This window comes from Ursus maritimus, unplaced genomic scaffold (assembly GCF_017311325.1).
Source record: "Ursus maritimus isolate PB19 unplaced genomic scaffold, ASM1731132v1 scaffold_26, whole genome shotgun sequence".
NCBI classification, from domain to species: domain Eukaryota; kingdom Metazoa; phylum Chordata; class Mammalia; order Carnivora; family Ursidae; genus Ursus; species Ursus maritimus.
In genome coordinates, this window is record NW_024425119.1 from 2,109,711 (window position 1) to 2,131,507 (window position 21,797).

At 38.3% G+C, this 21,797-nt stretch overlaps 1 protein-coding gene and 1 pseudogene across 3 annotated transcripts in view; one reads left to right on the forward strand and one right to left on the reverse strand.

Moving 5' to 3' along the window:
- Positions 1 to 15,460, reverse strand: part of ADIPOR2 (adiponectin receptor 2) — an 87,695-nt gene extending 72,235 nt beyond the window's left edge. Inside the window, exon 1 of one of the 3 annotated variants that reach the window (XM_008704826.2) lies at positions 15,297 to 15,460. The gene's annotated coding sequence lies outside the window, so the exon portion shown is untranslated. Of the gene's footprint in view, positions 1 to 15,229 lie in introns of all 3 variants that reach the window. The other 2 variants (XM_008704827.2, XM_040642001.1) reach the window with 2 other exon arrangements.
- Positions 8,855 to 12,093, forward strand: LOC103675759 (annotated as a pseudogene).
- Positions 15,461 to 21,797: the final 6,337 nt, after the last annotated feature.

The window sequence follows — 21,797 nt, forward strand, 5'->3', positions numbered from 1 at the left end:
TTTCCTTGCCAGTTAATATGAGAGAAACCTCCCTTCCGAATTCTGTAAGGACTTAAGCCAGTCATGGAACATACATCTAGTATTTTGATAGTGATTAAAAAAGAAAAAAAAAGCTAATATTCAAAAGAAAATCTGGTACATTTAATATCCTCGTTGGGAGGATGGGGTCCCTATGGGGTCCCACTGATGAAATAAACTATTCCATTCTAAAAAAATAATCCCATTCCACTAGTTGTTCAGATTTGTATCCACTATATTTCACTTCACATTGAAGTCAGAAAGAGGTAATGAGGGATACAACATACCACTACTTCCATGTAGAACATTTTGTACCACTCAGGTTTCCAATGAAGGAAAAGCATGAACCTGATATCAAAAATCTCATTAACCATGCAGCAACTTCAAAGGCATACCTCAGTACAGAATGACAGACCATACTAGAATAGTTTCCATATACAACTTCCAAGTTACTGTGAAATTGGCTACTTTCACCTTAGAGAAAGCCAACAAAACCCTGGAACATATTTTGCAGCCCATCCTCTATCACTGAATAATCTAATCACAGAACTAGAAAGTGATGGGCAGCAGCTTTTTCTGCCCACTGGTCCTGTCCTTGTGCTTTAATAAAACCACCCTCTTGCACCCCCCCAAAAAAGAACTAGAAAGTGATGCCCCTAGATTTCAACTATTACACCCTACTCCCCGTGGCCCTCAGAATGTGAAAACTTATATTCTAATTTTTAACAACCTCAAAGGTCCATAGCAGATACGAAGTTAATCTGAAAAGGGTTAACAATCTCTACACTTCATATGTGGTTGTGAGAACTGAATAGGCTAAGTAAGAGAGACAAACCACCAAGAATTAATTTAAATCACGCCCTGTAAGGCTGGTGATAGACTAGGATCACTAGTTAGAAAGCTTAGCCAGATACCACACACCCAGTAGCGGTAGTCATACTTGAAGATTCTGAAGTTTCTGATCACAACAAACACTAATAAGAAGCATTAAAAAGCCACTTTAATATTATTTCATCCTCAATTTCTGCATTTCCCTTTGCCATTTTTTTATTTGGAAGACAGGGTACCCACAGTATAAAAAAGAATTAGCTAAGTATAAATTTAACTTTTAAAATAAATGGCAGAAGCCCTGGCTCATAATCATATGATGAACTGGAAAAGTATGCAAATACAATAAATAACCAATACCTAATCTTCTTTCATTAAGCAATATAAAGAATCAAACCAAATACAAGATTTCAAAATATATGATGGGTTCAATTCTTTATATTACCAAATAAAAATCATTTAATACATTCTTAAAGGTCTCCAAAGATGAAGATCTCCTACAAGGGTTTCTTTAAATGTTTAACAGTCCTTAAGGTCTAGAAATCAATTGTATTTACGGAATGTCAAAAGACATCATCTATTTTTGTTCTCCACAATGGTAATATCCAACACTTTGCTGCAAATCCTTATTATTAATTCAACTCTGACTAATCCAGGTTAAATAATTCTTATTCAGGGGCGCCTGGCTGGCTCAGTTGGTTGATCTTGGGGTTTTAAGTTTGAGCCCCATACTGGGTTTACAGGTTGCTTAAAAATAAAATCTTTAAAAAAAATAATTCTTATTCATTAAACTTTTCCATAAAGGACCCATTTTCTAATTTCTGATCATTTCGTGGAGACTTTACTAGAGTCCACACAATTTTTTCATATCCTATCTAGCATAAGCAGCTCAAAATTAGATACAATACTAATAAAGTATTTACATAATAATTACAATTATTACCATGTGATATGTAATATATACCTATAAAACATTATTGTTTAAGCATCAAAGAGCATTCCTATAATAAGGTTTCTGCTACATTTCTGAATTGTTTGTATAATTTTATTAACAACTATAATGAATCAGTTTTTTGTTTTAAATAACAATTAGCTACATGATTTGTATTGTTACCTTCTGAAGTTTCTCATTTTACAAAAAAGGAAATCAGGAAAAGTAAAGATTCTCCCAAGGATTCGATGGCAATTTACAGCTTTAGAAGAATTTTCACAACTCTCATCTTGTAATCTTTTCAAAAACTCTAAGGTAGATGAGACTTAAAGTTTAAAGGGCATTTTGGTATATCAAAAAGTACCCTGTATGGGATATCAAAGTTAGTGAGTACAAATACAGGTTCCACCACCTTGTAAATTCCTCAACTGTCATTTAACTTTCCTAGACTAAAATCTCTCATGTCACAAGAGAAAAAATACCATTTACCTCAATACTGTAGAGATGAATGGGTAAAGTACATAAATATTACACTCAAATAATAACGCATCCAGGCAAATATAAAAACAAGACTCAAATCTAGGTCTTACTTGTAGATACAACTATTCTACTGCTTCCCTTCCACTGAAAAATTTCTCAAAGAGGAGTCTATGGTTGCCGTCTCCATTCGCCAACCTCACATTCTCACTCCATCCCTCACCTGATATGTCTCTACAACCTATCTTCTATTCCCACTGAGGCCACACTCAACAAGGCCATCACTGAAATCTTTCTCACCAAATCTAGCAGATACAAGTCAGTGATTGCCAAATATTTACCTCTCACTGAACTCCATAACCTATAATTACTATAACCTATCACCAAGTGTAAAGTCTCTACACAGATGTCTAATTGGCACTTCAAACTTAACAAAACAGAACTCATGATTTCCCACAAAACCTCTTCTCCCCTCCAGACTTACCCATTTCAGTAAACTGCACTATCAATCTTCTAATTGCTAAAGTCCTAGGATTTCTCTCACTGGTCATAATTCAGTCAGCAAGTCCTACTAACTCAGTCTTCAAAACACGGCCCAAATCTACCCATTTCTCTCCTGTATTACTTTCTGGTTCAAGCCAGAAAATAAAATCTCTCTCACCTGTCCTAAATACAATAGCCTACAAAGGTCTCCTTGGTTCCGTCTTTGTTACCCAACTACCCCACTCCTTATCCTCAGAATCCAGAATCCATTCCCCACACAACAGCCACAGTGATCTTTATCGAAAGGTATTCCCTTGAGCCCTCCAATAACTTTCTTTTATAGCTAGGAAACCCTTACTCTGGCTTACAAAACCTTAAATGACCTAGCCCCTACCTCTGGCCTCATCTTATACCACTCTCCCCCCTGGCACACTACATTCCACCTATCTGCTCCTCCTAACACTCCAAAAGCTCAAATGCCTTTATGTCACCTGGTTTCCCAAAGCCTGGAATGCTCATCCCTCTGATAATCACCCACTACAGGTTCCCTCTTCACAGGCTGATCTTCAACTTCAAGGTCACCTACTCAAAGAATCCTTCTCTGCCCACACAATCTAAAGCATCTCCTAACTCAACTCACTCCTTATCACATTTTACAGCACTTGTCCATGATTTTTTTTTCTTTGTTTACTACTGGTCTTTTCCCACTAGAATGAAAGCTTCTGAGAGCAGAGACATTGCCTTCTTTACTCCAATATTCCTAGCACCTAAAATAGCAATTGGCACACAGTAGCTGTATTCAATAAAGTATTAGCCAAAAAAATGAATGGGGAATTACTACTCACACTTCATAAGAAGTTCAGAGGCAGAAATTAATTTCCCTGACCTCCCCAGACTCCTGACACTAACTCCTTCATTCTCACTTATTAATGTTTTTATTACAGTACCTGTCACAATTTATTGCATTTATCTGTTTACATGTCTGCCTTCCCCTCTTGCACAGTGAAACTTCTTAGGGTCAGGAAGCCTTCAGAATCCATTTTTGGATCACAACACCAAGCACGGTTTGGATGCAAAGTAGGAGCTCAAAAACCTTTGCTGGATGTGGAGGAGGAGAACAGCTAACATGCACTGAGTACTTACTACATGCAAAGAACATTTCCTGTGAATTATCTCTTTAATCTTTACAATAATCCTGGGAGACAGTTAAATTATTTCCTACATTTTGGAAATGACAAAACACCCAGGGAAGTTATAAATAACCTGCCTGAGTTAACTATATTTAAAAGTGGCAAACTAATCTACCTAATCAACCTACTCTGCCTAACACCCAAGTCAATGCTCTTATCCACAACCCTGCCTCCATGAACCATAAGCTGTACTCAAATGCACAGTACTACTCAAATGCCAAAACCAGGAGTTTCAACACTGATAATACATCGTACTTAACAACAATGTTGAAAATATTATGAAAGAGTCAAAAAATGGGGAAGAACATAGAGCCTTGCTACATACTGGAAGCAATAAAGCCAACTGATTAAAATTGGAATTCTTCCCCAAACACTCAGAACATTTCTGAGTCGAAAAATGTCAATAAAACAAAACTGGTAAGTGAAAAAAAAAAGTGATAAAATGGGAAAAGTTCCCAACATATGTTACTGATACAGCCCTTAAGAAAATGATACAGTTGATAACTGAGAAGAGGCAACACCTAAATTTTTAAGACAGGCATTCTCAAGCCTTCATAGCATCTTAACTGCTATAAACACAAAACACACGTCAAATCAGTTTGTTTTTAAAAAAATTATTTTGGATATACAAACACAGGCAACACTTTGTACAATTTACACTACCTTTTCCCCCTAGCATGTAGGCCAACTTTTAGTAAAATCACATGGAACCTGGTCTAACTGCCACATCCCACTGACCAACTTTCCTGACGAAAAAAACAGACAAATATCATCACATGAAGCAGAGCTGGAGGAAAAGCCAGTGGAGCTGACTACACAACTGGTCTCTTGTTATGCCTAATGCAAATCTTCCTATAATGACTTCCAAAGTGATAAACAGATGCCGACTGTTGTGTGCTGAGCTGCTACGTTAGGCCTTTCCAATAGTTATCAAGTCCACTTTGGCCATTTAAAGATCGTTCAGTAATGTTTGTAAAATTCACAGAACTGGACATCTAAAAGAGGGTGAATTTTATTGAGTGTAAACTATACTCAATAAATTTGACTTTGTAAAAAGCTGATAAATATCATAAACATGACCAAAAAAATGTTTTTACTCCTCAGTAAAAATTATCTGAATTTATTTTGTCAAATCTCTGAAATATAAAGTCAAGTGCTCAGGATTTAAAAAACAAAGAGCTGAGGAGCGCCTGGGTAGCGCAGTCGTTAAGCGTCTGCCTTTAGCTCAGGGTGTGATCCCGGCGTTCTGGAATCGAGTCCCACATCAGGCTCCTCCGCTGGGAGCCTGCTTCTTCCTCTCCCACTCCCCCTGCTGTGTTCCCTCTCTCACTGGCTGTCTCTCTGTCAAATAAATAAATAAAATCTTTAAAAAAAAATAAATGTTAAAAAATTAAAAATAAATTAAAAAAATAAAAAAGAGCTGGAGGGAAGACACTGAACCTATATGTATTATACATACTGTATTTTTTTAAAAGATTTATTTATTTATTTGAGGTGTGGGGGGACACAAGCAGGGAGGAGGGGCAGAGAGAAGGAGAAGGAGACCCCCTTGCTGGGCAGGGAGTCCAATGTGGGACTCTATCCCAGGACCCAGAAATCATGACCTGAGCCAAAGGCCAGTGCTTAACTGACTGAGCCTCCCAGGCACCCCATATATACTGTATTATTGTACAAAATTAAGCTAGAGAAAAGCTTTTTAAGAAAATCGTAAGGGAAAATACACTTAAAGTACTGTATCATAAAAAAATCCACGTGTAAGTAGACCTACACAGTTCAAATCCGTGTTGTTTAAGGGTCAACTGTATTCTGAAGGTTCAAGTATCAAGATGTCAATCGAGAGGCACCTGGGTGGCTCAGTCGGTTAAGCGTCTGCCTTCTACTCAGGTCATGATCCCAGGATCCCGGGATCGAGCCCCATGTTGGGCTCCCTGCTCAGGAGGCAGCCTGCTTCTCCTTCTCCTCCCTGCTCATGCTCTCTGTCGCTCTCTCTGCTCTCTCTCGCAAATAAATAAATAAAATCTTTTTAAAAAAGGTATCTATCGAACACCTGCTTATCTAGTTTCCAAGGTCGGTGGATGCTAACCAGCAATGCAAAAAACCAGCAATCTGTTTCCTCACCAAAGTGTAGCCTCAAGCTATCTGCAACCCAGCTTCTATTACAAAAGTGGTTGAGAGAAATGACATTTGGGTGAGATCTACAAAATGTGCTCTGTATCCATCTACTCCTCTAAGTTATACTTCTGAATCAAGTAATCATCCAATCACATTACTCTTGCCCAGAAGTCACAAACTTGAACATGTGAAGCAGCCTTTGGAAAGACAAAAAGGCTGTTACTGTGTTGAGCCAAAAACTGCTTAAAAGATTAACAATTCAAATTTTAAAAACACACTCTGTTAAATAGTGCTGTACTAACTGGCTATGCATATAAAAAATTAAATTAGATCCCTGCCTCACATCATACACAATAAAAACTTTTCTTCCAGGCAGAATCAAGACCTAAATGTTAAATTAAAAAAAAAAAAAAAAACTTTTTTTTTTCTTAAAGATTTTATTTACTTACGAAAGAGAGAATCTGAGGCAGACCCTGCACTGAGCACAAAGCCCAACATAGGGCTCTATCCCACAGGCTCAAGATCATGACCTGAGCCGAAACCAAGAGTCAAATGCTTACCCAAATGAGCCACCCAGGTGCCCCTTCAAAAACTTTTAGAAAAAAATATGGGAAACTCTTAATGACCTTGGGGCATGGAGTAGATTTCTTAAGACACAAAAGACACAAATGATTAAGGGAAATAGTGATAGATTTAATCATCACTTCTATTCAACAAAACCATATAAAAAGTTAACTGATAAACCACATACACTAGAAGAAAATATTTGCAATTCACTTAACAGACATTACCAAAATAGGTAATAAACTCCTAAAATCAATTTAAAAAGGCAAAGCAAGGGTGCCTACGTGGCTCAGTTGGTTAGGTATCCAACTCTTGATTTGGGTTCAGGTCATGATCTCAGGGTTATGAGATCAGCCCCATGTGGGGCTCTGCACTGGGTGTGGAGCCTGCTTGGGATTCTCCCTCTCTCCCCTCTCCCCTTCCCCACAAACTCCCACACCCTCACCCCTGCCCTGCTGGTGGCGCAAACGTGCACACTCTGCCTGCACACTACCTCTCCCTCAAAAAATAAAACCACAAAGCAATAGGCATTGGGGGGCGGGGGTTGTAGCAGATAGTCAAATTCAAGGAATGGAAATCTGAACAGTCAATATTTGAAAAAATGCTCAATTTCATAATCACTCGAGAAAAATCTTAATTAAAAATTAAGATGATGTGATATCTTCTTGTCTATAAAAATCTCATCTGATTTGTAAACATGTAAAAAATCTGACAATGCCATGGATCACAGGAGTTGGAAACAGCAAATTCTCATATTCTCGTGCTAAAACAAAGTGACACAATTTTGGAGAGTAATCTGGCAATATCTGACAGAGTTTAAAGTTCCCATAATATCTATAACCTCCAACCCAACAACTTCACTTCTGGGTAATTTTCACCATAGAATTTCAATTCGAACTTAGTAATCAATCATAGGGGGCCTCTAGCTGACTCATAACAGCATGTGACTCCAGATCTTGGGATCATGAGTTCAAGCCCCAAATTGGGTGCAGAGATTACTTAAAAATAAATAAATTTACAAAAAACAAACTTAGTAAACCACATATGTACACGTACACAAAAAGAAACAAAAATTTCACAAAACATTTTATCCATACTGCCTACAATACAAACTGATACTTTCTATCCTATTTTAATTCCTAAACTGATTTCACAACCCATTAACGGCTTCCAACATGCAGTTTTAAAAACTTGCCAAAGATCTTAAATATGTGCACAAGGATTCCTAATAAGGAATGTTCAATGTAGTATTGTTTTTAAAAGAGAAAAAATTGGAAACAACCTAAATACCTATCAAGATGATGATAAATTAAAAATGGCTGTATTCATTTAATAAAATAATGTAACTGTACCCCAGATAAAAGTGATGACTATAATTAGGTTGAAACATATGAAACTGTCATTTCTGTAGGTCAAAAATGGTAACGTACAGGAATTTCATATGAATCGAAAATACGTGTTTCAAGAAAAACAAGTTACGGAATAGGTAAAATATAGTTTACACCAAGTTTGAAAATACACAAAATATTATGATTTGCTTATGAATATTTCTATGTAGTAATTACATAAAGCAGGCATTAGCAATGATCAACACCAAATTCACGATAGTCGGTTCTGGAAACAAAGTGAAATGCAATCCAAGAAGGTGCCTGAAGTGTATGTGCAATTTTTTCCTTAAAAATAAAAGGAAAGTATGAGAAAATGTTAAGATTTGATACAGCTGTATGGTGGATATATGAATGTTAATTATATTGGTCTCTGTAGTCTCCTGAATGTCTGAAATATTTTAAGGAAAAAAATCTATTACCCAAATAAAACACATCTGCAACCTAAATTCAAACCAAACCCCATGCAAAATTTCTTTCATTAGCTTGAAATGTTAATGCTTAGTCCTCACCCTTTAACTAGAGCCTCTACAAAAACAAGCAAGCAAACAAACAGCTTTTATGTACTTCCCAACTTACATAGTTCTTTAAAATCTGTCAAGAAAGATTTACCCCTGGAAAATTGGGTCTTGTTTCTTCTCCCAGTTTAGTGCTATGTATTTTACCATATTTCCATCTTTACCTTTGTTGCCAAGAAAACTCAAATCCAAATTTTATTCTTAGTCATTGAATTATGCTTCTTTCTTTTCCTCCTTTCCTTCTTATATTTTATTACACTTCTGGATGACATAGGATATAAATAAATTCCAAACAAATTAAAAGTAACCTGCCTGTTCCACCACGCTAAAGAGTTTTTACCACACCACTTTCTTCCATGACCAAAGGAATGAGTGTATAAATACAATTATGCATAATATGCTCACTAAACTAAGATTTCAGGGCATACAGGATTAAAGTGAATATGCTGCCAGTGAAAAATAATTAGCTAATATACTAACAAAAGAAATGCATACAAATGGCCAAATTTAATAAGGTAAGTTTGTCTCTTTAAGACCATATGTTTTATATGCTTTGTTTTCTAGTACATGGATACTGCAGAAACCAATAAGAATATGTAATACTATAAATCAGCTATAAAAAATTCTATTTTTCTGCGCTCTTCCATTAAAAAACTTCAAGCATCCTTTCCAACAAGTATTTTACCCGTGCCTGAAGATATTCTGGCAGTTTCCAGAATTTAGCTTCACTTTTCCTTCTCTCTGGACACTTATGATGTCTAACTAAGCCAGGCTATAAAATCATTTAGCCAGCATACATCGCCTTTAACACATGGTATATTCCAATACAGAAAAATCAAAACCATGGGTTACACGAAACAAATCCCCTATTTAATCCATTCCTTAACTTCCAAAACTGAATACCAAATGTTACGTATTAAATAGATTAATTATTCCTAACACATAGGTCCTAGGATATTCATCAGCCTTATTTATCTCTTTTTAGAATTAAAGGATGAAACAGAGAACATATCCCAAGATGACAATTTTATGCTATAATTTTTCAAGTTTATATTTCACAAAGACTTTGAAAAGGTTATTTTTAACAAAATTAAAGCACTTCACTCAGCACAAGAGCACAATCCAATTTAGGTTTTAAAAAGACCATTTACTCCCCACTTGCTATACACCAGGATTGCTGTTCGATATAAAGAAAACTACTCTCTCCTTACCCTCTAGAAATATATAGTCTGCTGGGCCATCCCTCAAACTCTTTTAACAGGGGAGGCAAAATCATACTGCTTTCAAGGGCTGGATATGGAATCTAAATAGGTGAACAGATCTTAAAAGTACTAGGAAGAAAAACTACAGAATGTAAGCTCCATCTAAAATAATTCTAAATCAACTTCAAAAGAATGCCATCACAACAAAACACATCTCCCAGTGAGAGAGACTTAATACGCTGCAAGGAACATTTAAGTGACAATTAGATATAGATTTTTTCTTTTTAACGCTGGCAATGGCATAGAGAAACTAGACTTCACCCATATTTGTGGTGAGCGTTTACATTGCTGTGACCTTTCTGGATGGCATTCTGGTAACACGTATCAAAATGAAACCCATGTTGCACTATATGTTAACTAAAATTTAAATAAAAATGTAAAAAAAAATAATAAAAACCATGGACTTCCTTCAACCCAGTAACTAGACTCTTAGAAAGTTATCCTACAGTCATTACCAAAACAATTATACATATAATGCATATGTACATAACACAATAAATTTAAACAGTCTAAGTATCCAGTAATAGGAACACTATTAAATTATGACTCAACCACTTAATAAAATACTAAAGAACTACTTAAAAGAACAGAATAGATGCAGATGTACTGATGTGGGAAGGCAGTGTGAATATTAATTTTTAAAGCACACTATTATGAGCCAAGATGGCGCCACCGGCCAAGCTCCAAGGCTATTTCTAGTCACACCCAGAAGCAGGATTCCAAGCCACAGCTGAGAAGGGTTGGCTGATGTCAGGTGTATGTAGGTTTTCTGAGAGCTGCTTATTGCCAGCCAATGTGCACCCATCATGTCCAGCAGAAACAAACACTGGCTGCCCAGCAACCTGCAGCAGTTACAGAATTAATAAAGTGGACCCTCTGCCTATGCTGAGAGTTTCTACAGCATTAGAATATTCACTACAAATCCAAGTGGAGATTTTCAAATTGCAACCAAATAAACCTAGCAAAGAACTGGCAAAGCTGGTGATGTTTATGGCACTGATTGGTCACTGCTACCCAAAACATCTAGATGACTTTCCTCAAGAGCTGAAAGATCCACTCTCCTACAATTACACTGTCTTGAATGCAGATCTTCCAATAACATTTTACAACGCTTTGATCTCTGGAGAAGAATCTCATCAATCCATCAAGTTTGCTATTGCTCTTCTTTGAACATCGCCATGTAAGTTTTTAAGACTTAATACACTCATTTTGTGACTGATTAGAATAAAAGTGCAGAATACAATAATAAAATGAATAAAGTATTACAGAATTTCATGTGCACATTAAGAGAGCAATGCAACTGCAGCCAAGATATCTTTGAAAGTGATGACTGAACTCTTCAGAACAAACATCTGAAACAATGCCAAGACTATCAATGTTATCACAATTCATGCCTCTCTGAGGTCACCAAAGTATTAGCTGCTGCCCTGACCTTCTTCCTAGGAAAAGATGAACAAGAGAAACAGGACGGCAACTAATAATGTTAGTGCAGAATGCCACGGGAAAAACAGGCTCCAAACACAAGTAAAGGTTGAAAAGGTTATGAAAGTGCTTACAAACAAACAAACAAAAAAAAAAAAAAAACCAGAAGTGTTTAACTTCTCAGTTATCCATCTGATTCATGATTCTCCAAGATTTTGCAGAAAAACTACTACTGCAGCTGCAGAGCTCTAAAGAGCTGTCTGAAATGAATATGATGCTTTAGAAACTTATCTCCAGATTGCTGGGAATTTATGAGCTTTTTCTAACTTCTATCCCTTTGTGCAAAAGTTTCTACAGCAGCACCAAAGAGAATTAGTAAGATCTTTCTGTTTGGTGCAAAAACACACAAACATCTCATCGCCTGGTATAGTTCCAGCGATCATTCAGTCACTCATGATTGTGGCCACCCATTTCATTATGGACAAGAACTCTGGGGAAATCATGACAGTAGGAATCAATGAAAGAGATTCTATGAAAGAGATAACAGCTCAATGACTTAAGAACTTCCTCAAGGCCTGGCCCAGTATGAAACACACAACATTAAGAAAGTGACGATGACTGCCAGAACTTTGACTGGGTTCTTCCAAACTCGGAATCTCTCAGATGAAGAAATTCCAGGGTTAAGACTAGATAAAATCAAGAGTACAAAAATATGGAGAATTAGATGAAGTTTACATTCTAGGAACAGAAGTGCTGGAAATTGAGAAAGAGGAAGTGAATGCTAAGAACAAAAAAGATGGGTAGGGAAGTATCTGTCTCAATGAGGATGTTAATGGTAAGCAGGTTGATGTGCATCACTCTTCCAATTAAGAAAAGCAAGAAAATCTCCAAGAAGCTAAGTAACTTCAAGGAGCCAGAATGCCCAGTCAAAAAATAAGCATTCTTTCCAAAAAAAGAAACTGGCACTACAACATAAACTTTTGAAAAAAAGAATCAAATAACATCCTAGTAACTTTTCTACTCCAAAGACTGTTGAATTTGTTATTAATCTGAAAATTAGTGAATTAATGATTTTTTTGCATTAAAAAGTCCAGAAGCACTATGTTTTTAAAAACCACCCAAATAAGCCCACCACAGAACAATGATTGGTTGGATCCCTTTTTAAAAACAACTCTGCAACATAAAAAGGAGCCCTATTATAAAACACAGATTTTAATTAATGACTATGTAACAACACTGGTTCATCAACTGTAACAAATATACCACATTAATGCACGTTATTAATGACAGAAAATAGAGAACAGGTAATACAGGAACTTTCTATACTATCGGCACAAATTTCTGTAAACCTAAAACTGCTCCAAAAAAATCAAGTCTATTAATTTTTTTAAAACCTGCATGTAGACAGATTTGTGAATAAACATTTGTATAAGCAGACAAAGAGCTGGAAATCTCTATACCAAACTGCAGTGGATTTCTACAGAGAGTGAAACTGGAAAGAAGGGCATAAGGTCGAATTTTTACATCATATACCTCTGGACAGTCTCAACTCTCATACACTGAGCAGTGCTTTAATGAGAGGCTCTGTGGTGTATTGGGAGCCTGGGTCCTGAAGCCAGACTGCATGGATTCAAATCCCAACTCCACCATTATTAACCAGCTGATGAACTTGTATAGTTAATTCCGCTGTGCCTCAGTTTCCTCATCTTTAAGTATGGATACTAGTAAATGTATCCACAGAGCTGCTGCAAGTATTAAATAACTTAATACATGTAAAGTATTGAAAAACTACCTTGCACAGAGGAAATGCTCAATAAATGTTCACCACCACCACCACCATCAAGCGTCTATTATTCCTGATATATTTTTTTTTAATCTTAACTGGTAAGACAAATCAGGAAAACTTGGCTCATCAAGCTCCTTTCTAGTAAGCTAGTCAATGCAGGAAATACAAATGTATTCAATAGCCAAATCACAATAATTTGAGGTTTTTTTTAAAAAAACAGATTATAAACAAGGGTGCTGGCTCAGTCCTTGCAACTCATGGTCCCAGGGTCCTGAGTTCAAGACCCAGACTGGGAGTAGAAATTACCTTAAAAAAATAAAACCTAAAAAAAAAAAAAAAAAAAAGATTACAAACCAAAACAATTGGTAACAGATTCTGTAATAATTACAAAAACAAACACCTCTGAGTGGTGTGATTCTGGACAATTTTTACTTCCTTCTTATACTTTTCTGACTCATTTTAATTTTCTACATTGCATGTGCATGATTGTTAATAAAGTAGGAGTCAGCAAGCTTTTTCTATTAGGGGCCAGACAGTAGATATTTTAGGCTTTGCAGCCCATATGAGTCTCTGTCCCACTACTCAATTCTACCCCTGCACTGCAAAAGCAATCACAAACAACATCAAAATGAATATAGATGGCTATATCCCAATAAAAACTTAACTTATAAAAGCAGCCAGCTAGCAAAACTTGCCCCACAAGCTATAAAGTTTGCCACCCCGAGATAAAGAATAAAATTATTTTCATTTTGAAACACAAGATGTGATTTATATTATAGAAAGTACATCGGCTAAATTGATACTACCAGCAGAAAAAGATTCATCCATTTATTTATTCACACTAGTCTAGGGACAGAAAAACACAAACTCTCTTTTTAGGCTCTGGAAATCCTCTTCTCATCCTTAGTGTTCAGGTATGAGAAAATTTGCTACTGAGTAGCCTATAAAGTACAGATATGAACATATACTGGTGGATATGCAGTTACAAATAGAAGCTAAAAGAAATGTCTTTCATATTTAAATCTGAAATTTTTTCAAAGTTCATAATAATTCACCACCAAGCAGCTGCCACCACATGCGTGAAAGTCCCAACTACTGATGAAATTATTTTAGTTACAAATTGTCAGTCAGCAAATAAAAATCTTCATTTTTAGGAAATGAAAACTAGGAGTGAAAAATCAAATTCTAAAAGAATGAGAGTGAGAGGGTGATAAAAGGAGACAATGCGTGGCCTTTGTTAAAAGAACACTTCAAACTTCAGAAATGATAGTTTAAGATCTCCCCTCCAAAATTAAAGCTTTAGTTGAAGGATTGTTTGTAACACTTCACTGAGAAGTTTTGTGATCAAATGATTTTAAATGTTACAACAGATTTCTTCTGGTTTTAAACGGTTTCTTGGGGGTGAGGGAACTGTTTTTGGAAGAGATCTAATGGGATTAACAGAAGGCTGAGAAATCCAGAATCTAAAAATAAAATATTAAAAGGCCATCCTATTAAAAAAAAAATGCCAAGAACCTGCACTGAAGTCACCATACCCAGTAAAATTCCGGTCGGACATTTAAATTTTTCTACCAAAAGTCACAGTTGGGCCGTCTCATGAAGTTGTCAAATTCCGGAGGCAAACCTATTTGTGTTTATTGTCAAAAGCCAGAGGGAGAAAAGAAGTTACCTATTAGTTTCCAGTCCGAACTCTCTCACAGACGCCACAGAATTGATTTAACCCTGTTACCATCAGTTTTAAAAGAAGCAAACAGTGACAGACGAAAGCCAAACGGGGCTTGGGAAACAAGGGCCCAAGGTACTATCCCAAGTAGGCTGCCTGGAGCGCCACCAAAGAAAAGGTAAGGAAAATCTTCCTACCCCAGGGACTATAAAAGTAGTACCAAGCAGAACCCATTCGAAGCCTGCCACCAAAGAAATTCCTAGAACTAATGAAAGAGACAAAAATGAAGAAAGGGAGGGCAGAGTCTCTCGGTGGGCTCTAAGGAAGGGGCAACTGCACGTGAAGGGAGAAGAGCTGAGAGAGGGCTCCGGACCCCGTGCCGGGAGGGGCGAGACGGGTGGGGGACACCAGGCGCTACAGACAGCGGTTGAAAGGAGGGCGGATCCAGGCCCCTCACGGTCGGCCCCTGAGGCCACTGCACTGCACGCTGTGCCCCGCGGCGGGTCAGGTAAGGAGGCCAAGTTGAAGGCTGGGACGAGCGCGCGCTCCCCGGCCCGCGCCGGGAACACTTTCCGCCTCAGACCCCTCACCTCCTCCTCGACCCCGGGCTCTCTCCCTTCGCCCGAGAAACGGCGCTCACACTCCAGAGACCCTCACCCAGAGCTTGTCGCCGCCTCGCCGCAAGTCTCAGACTCCTCGGGAACCACGGTTGAGGGGAGGGGGAGGAAGGGGGAGCGGAGGAGGGAGGGGACCCGGTGGAGCCGCGCCGCTGCCGCCGCCGCGATACCGCGTCTGAGATCTTGCTCGCGCCGCCGCGACAGCCGCCGCCGCGTCTTCCCGCCCCCACGGCTGCACGTCGCCGTGACGCGCATCGCACGAGGCGGTTCGAACCAATAAGACCACAGTTTGTGCGCAGCCGCACTGGCCCAAACCGGAACTGACCGATCTAGAATGTGGATGCATCCTGGGAGTTGTGGTTCGGCCAGGAACTCAACGAAAACAGTACTGAGCATTAGGGGACGGAGAGAAAGAGCGCTCCACGGGCGCGCACACAAATCCCCTTCGTTTTTTATTCTTCCCACCAAAAGCGGAAGCAGTTCTGATCAGAAGAGGCAGGGGCCCGCCCCAGCTCGGGGACGCTTTTTCCGGTCTCTATGGATACGGGCTACACACCTTGGGCGGAAGCCAAAATTTAGGGATTTAGACTGGATCGTGTTTCTGCCAACCGCCAATATATTGCTAGGCATCGTCTGTGAAAGCTTCCGAAATAAATCCGAAAGCGTTAGCCAAGTCTTGTGCAAAACAATACCGTTTGCCTTTTATTACCTTGTTAAGGTATTACGATTTATGCCCTACTCCTCGAAAACAAATGTGAACCCACTCACTCTTAGAATACATAGAATTCAGAATGATTTGTAAAAATGTTTTTAATGTAATAGCAGATCAGAAACTAATTCAGCATTAAATACTGTGTCCATTTCCCAGAGTGAGTGATTTTCTACATGTGAGTTTCCAACTGGCTCTAACTTGTTAGAAATCAAAGAATGGTTTGGTTACATACTTTTTCTATAAGAAAAGGAAGTACAAGCCCTCCACCCCCCATCCGAAAGTTCCGTTTTTCGCTAACCGAAAGAATTACAAAGAGGGTTTTCGCCTTTCCAAAATGGTAATTGTTTCTTTGCCTTTCGCCCGAGCTTGGGAAAGGCTTCATAAGAACGTGCTGTATTTTCGGAAAGCCGGGTGAAACCTGGATAGAAATTGGTTGGCATATAAATATGTTTTCCTCACGTTCAGCTCTAAGATGAATTTATCACACTCTGAACAGGTTATTGCCTTAACTGTAAAACTCTTGGTAACGATTAGAGAAAATCCATAAGCTTTCAAGAACGCTTATGCGCATACCCTGTTTGTCCTTCCCTTGATCCACAGCAAGAGAAAACAGAGAATTCTGGAAAAAGCTGCACAGATCTCGTATCAAAAGGCCTGGAGTCAGGGCGCCTGGGTAGCTGAGACGGTTAAGCGTCTGCCTTCGGCTTAGGTCATGGTCTCCAGGTCCTGGAATCGAGCCCCACGTCGGGTCTCCCTGCTCAACGAGGAGTCTGCTTCTCCCTCTTTCTCTGCCTCTCTCCCTGCTTGTGCTCTCTCCCCATCTCTCTTTTCTTTCTCAAATGAATAAATAAAATATTTTTTTAAAAAGGCCTAGAGTCTAAGGTATGAGGGAACCCCCCCCCCCTAGAAAATAGGGAGCTCTTCAACCCTGGAAATGTAAATTCTAGAAGTGATTGAAGTCACTAAAATCACAAAAAGCATGAATAAGATGATCTTAATACTAGTATTTTAAGCCACCCAGTTAAGCTTGCAAGAGATAAAATGAATACAAATTATAGAAATTAAATTTAAAGGACAAAATTCCCTTCAAGGAGTAATTTACATTGAACATATAAATTACCTCTTTTTAAGTTTGCATTATTTGTAAAGATATAGCAATAATGACTTCTGTTTTTCCAGACATAAAGACATAAAGCTTTGAGGTTGAAATCAAGGAAGGCATTCATACACTTCAAGTAGCACATCAGAAACAAAACACAGCTCCCTTGGATAGCAAATCGGACCCTGTATACCCACTCAGGTAAGGAAAAGATGAGAAGAACAAGAGCCCCAGGCTTAATAAAAGGTCTGCTAAAGGGGACAGAGCTATATAAGAAAGATAATTTAAAGAGATTGTTCCAAGATCTCAAATCTTTTCTCAAATCATCCTTCTCTCTTAATGATTTGCTTTGATAAAGTGCTTTACTCTAAGAAACTTCCTCTAGAACAGTCCATTGTGTGCTAAAATATGTGAGAAAGATGGTTCTCATTTTCCCACCAAGATTTTACCTCTCATTCTCTGTCACCTTGATCCCATTCCCAGATCACTATTGCCAATTCCTGATGCTTTTGATAATAAAATAAACCACATTATTTTCTCAAAATGCTCACACCTTCTTCGCTGATGAGGATGCTGCCACCATAACTTCCCATACATGTCCTATGTCTGTGGGGGCTACACCCATGTCCCTTACCTAAATGTCACCATTTAATGTTCCAAAGCAGATTTCGCAGGCCTCTCTCCCAGGCTGTACTTCAGTTACTAATCCTTATATATATTATGATTAGCTGTCCAAAAACCAAGGAGAATTCAGTAAAATTCTGTATCCTCCAGTGTCAGCTGTGGACCTCTAGAATCTCTGCTCTCTCCATTCTTCTTGTGTCACACTTCCCCACAGGGGAATGTAGTTCTTCATCTTCTGCAGCACCAAGGAAAGAGTCCCTTCCACCCCTACGCCCCATACTAGTCACCCGTGACACAACAGTGCCCGGTGGCACAACTAGTCTGATGTAGTCATCTCTACCATTATCAGATGTTGTTGACAAGGAGAACGCATCACTGGGTGAGTAACATTCATAATGTAGCTGTGGCCATCCCAGAATGAGGCTCCAGTGACATTACAATATGTTGCTAAAGTGGTGATATTGGACTTGCTCTAAGTCAATAGCCAATGGGAGTTGAAGATGTATCTAAAACAACAAGGAAATGAAGGTGCAGCTTTCAAATTCTAAAGGGGAAAAAAAAGGCACTCTGGACTCCATCATGAACTTAAACTTGAGCTCACAACTGGATTTGTTACTTTTATAAAAAGAAGAGAAATTATTCCATTCATTATTTTTCTAATCAGAACAATTGCTATTTTCAAGAAGAAGAAAAAAGCCAAATTATCTGCTAGAGAAAACCAAAATTAGTAGTCTTCTTTGAGAGAATTGTTTCTATGACTTTCCCCCAAAAGGTTACAAAGGGAAATCAGCTTCATTATTACAAAATACTTAAAGGCCTCTAAACTCTTCTTTTCTCTGCTAGTATCTATAAGCTTTGACATGTAAATATTAAAACTGAAGGAAAAGTCTGGACAATATAGAGGTCGGACCGTAAAAAAAGATAAACCTAAAGAAAGAGGAAAGAATGTCAAATCAGTCCCTGTGACTATCTCACATATATGCTGTAGGAGAGGAGAAACTCTTCTATCCTCTTATGTTCCATGGCTGGCCTATAAATTAAACTGATATAAGACAGATTAAGAGGAGAAAAGCATGCAAATGTATTTAATATTTTTACGTGTACACAGGTATCTTCAGAAAGAAAATGAAGACCTGAGGAAGACTTAATTTTTTAAAGATTTTATTTATTTATTTATTTATTTATTTATCTGTGAGAGAGAGAGCACAAACAGGGGAAGCAGCAGGCAGAGGGAGAAGCAGACTCCCCGCTGAGCAAGGAGCCCAACGTGGACTCAATCCAAGGATCCTGGGATCATGAACTGAGCCGAAGTCAGATGCTTAACCAACTGAGCCACCCAGGTGCCCCTGAGGAAGACTTCAGACACAAAAGCTTATAGACTTTTTACACAAAAAATGAGAAACTATCGGGGATGTGACAAGACAAAGGGACTTCCGCTAAGAACAGTTAATTGTGGGACAATGACTAGGAACTATACTGGGGAAACTAAGGGTTATTTTAGTAGGTTTGTTTGTACATGTCCATTTTAGCATCAAATCCCAATCTCTGATGATATGAACGTTCCTCTCAAGGGATGATGTCAACTAAACTTGTTGTGGTGATCATTTTGCAATGTATACATATATCTCATCATACGTTGCATACCTTAAACTCATACAATGTTAAATGTCAATTATATTGCAATAAAACTGGGAGGGAAAAAAAAAGAATGTTCTCTTCCTGGTACAGAAAGTGTGCCTTTCTCAAGGGAAAATTTATGACCTGTTTTTAGGTAGAAGGGGGAAGGGTAGAGAGCCCTCCATGCATCTGCTGTTTCTCAAATGCTGTCAGCTCAAAATGATCAATATGCCGAAGTGTGATATTTGGGGCTGGCGCATTCCAAACCCCTTCAGTGTAAAACAGTCCAATGCAGCCAGCTAATTGGACTTTGAAGCATTGGGATTCAAAGGTATTAGTTGCTTTAAAAATAATCTAGTAATCTATACAGCAAAATTAGAGTGAAAAGCATAAATACCTGTATTCTGGCTTAATTGCAATTACAATGATATCAAATATATATTGATAAATATAACATTAGTCTTAGATTTGAAAGTTTTCGAGGGGTCCATTTTAAACACTTAGAGCAACATCATGACACACTAAATTTCCATTTAGGTCACATTTTAGCAATGTTTAAAACCGAGGATGGGGCACCTGGGTGGCTCAGTCGGTTAAGCATCTGCCTCCGGCATGGGTCATGATCCAGGTGAGCTCCCTGCTCAGCGGGGAGCCTGCTTCTCCCTCTCCTCCCTGCTCCAGCTCTCTCTTGCTATCTCTGTCTCTCTCTCTCTCTCTCTCTCTCAAATAAATGGATGGAATCTTTGAAAAACAAAAATAAAACTGAGGATAAAGAACAGTATAAACATTCTCATAATTACATAAATTATAATACCAACCCCACAAACACAGGTTAAGTAACATAGCCGTGGGGGATGAGCAGAAGATGGAGAACATTACTCCTGGCTGTGCTGCTAAGTACTCACTGTTTACCTGTGACATATGTGCAGTGCCTGTTAAGCTTTGGTATCTTCATCAATGAAATGAAGATGTCTATTAATACATTTTTTTAAAAGGACAGAGAAAAGAAACACACAACGCTATAAATGTGCTCGGTGGTGGGAAGGGGTGGAAAATAGGTCTGGGAACTAAGAATTCACCTTCATTGGTAATAGTTCATTTCCACTATATGAAAACAGATAAAGCAAAGGACAAATGTTTAACATTTATTAATCCTGGGTGATGTGTACATGGATGTGTGTTAGAGTCTTCTTCAAACATTTTTTTAACACACTTTCGAATAGGAAGTATTTTATTTTATTTTATTTTATTTTATTTTATTTTATTATTTCTTTAGACAGGGGGTGGGGCAGGGAAGGGCAGAGGGAGAGAAAGAATCTTTTTTTTTCTTTTTTTTTTTTAAAGATTTTATTTTATTTATTTGACAGAGACAGCCAACAAGAGAGGGAACAGAACAGGGGGAGTGGGAGAGGAAGAAGCAGGCTCTCAGCAGAGGAGCCTGATGTGGGGCTCGATCCCAGAACGCTGGGATCATGCCCTGAGCCAAAGGCAGACCCTTAACAACTACGCCACCCAGGCGCCCCGGAGAGAAAGAATCTTAAGCAGGCTCCACGCCCAGTGCAGAGCCCGATGCAGGGCTCGATCTCAGGATCCTCACCTGAGTGAAAATCAAGAATCAGATGCTTAACCGACTGAGCCACCTAGGTGCCCCTTCTCTAAACATTTTTTTGCAGTTTGTAAAAATCAACTTCATTGAAGTACGCTTTACATACAATAAAACGCACGATTTTTTTGTGCACAGTTCAAATAATACATTTTTCTCAGCTTTATTGAGGTATAACAAACAAATAAAATTGTAAGACATTTAAAGTTTACATGATGATTTGATATAAATGTACATTGTGAAAGGATCCCCCCACCAACGAATTAATTAACATATACATCACCTCATACTTACTTACATATTTACTTTTGTGTGTGTTGGTGAAAACATTTAAGTTCTACGCTCTTAGCAAGTTTCAATGATAAAATACAATGTTATCAAACACAGTCACCATTTTATAACTTAGATCCCCAGAACTTACTCATCATATAACTGAAAGTTTGTATGCTTTTACCGACCTCTCCCTATTTCCCCTATCCTGCAGTCCCTGGCAACTCTTTTCCACTCTATGATTCTACAAGTTCAACTTTTTTTTCATGCAGTAGTATTTGTGTTTGTCTGTCTACCTTATTTCATTTAGCATAATGAACTCCAGTTTCATCCATGTTGTAGTAAATGACAGGGTTTTCTTCTTTTCTTAAAGATATTTTTATTCATTTGTCAGAGAGCGAGAGTATAAGCATGGGGAGCAGCAGGCAGAGGGAGAAGCAAGCTCCTCACTGAGCAGGAAGCCTGATGTGGGACTTGGTCCCAGGACCCAGGATCATGACCCGAGTTGAAGGCAGATGCTTAACTGACTCAGCCACCCAGGCATCCCAAGATTTTCTTCTTTTTAAGGCAATAATATTCCATTATATATATATGACACATTTTCTTGATCCATTCA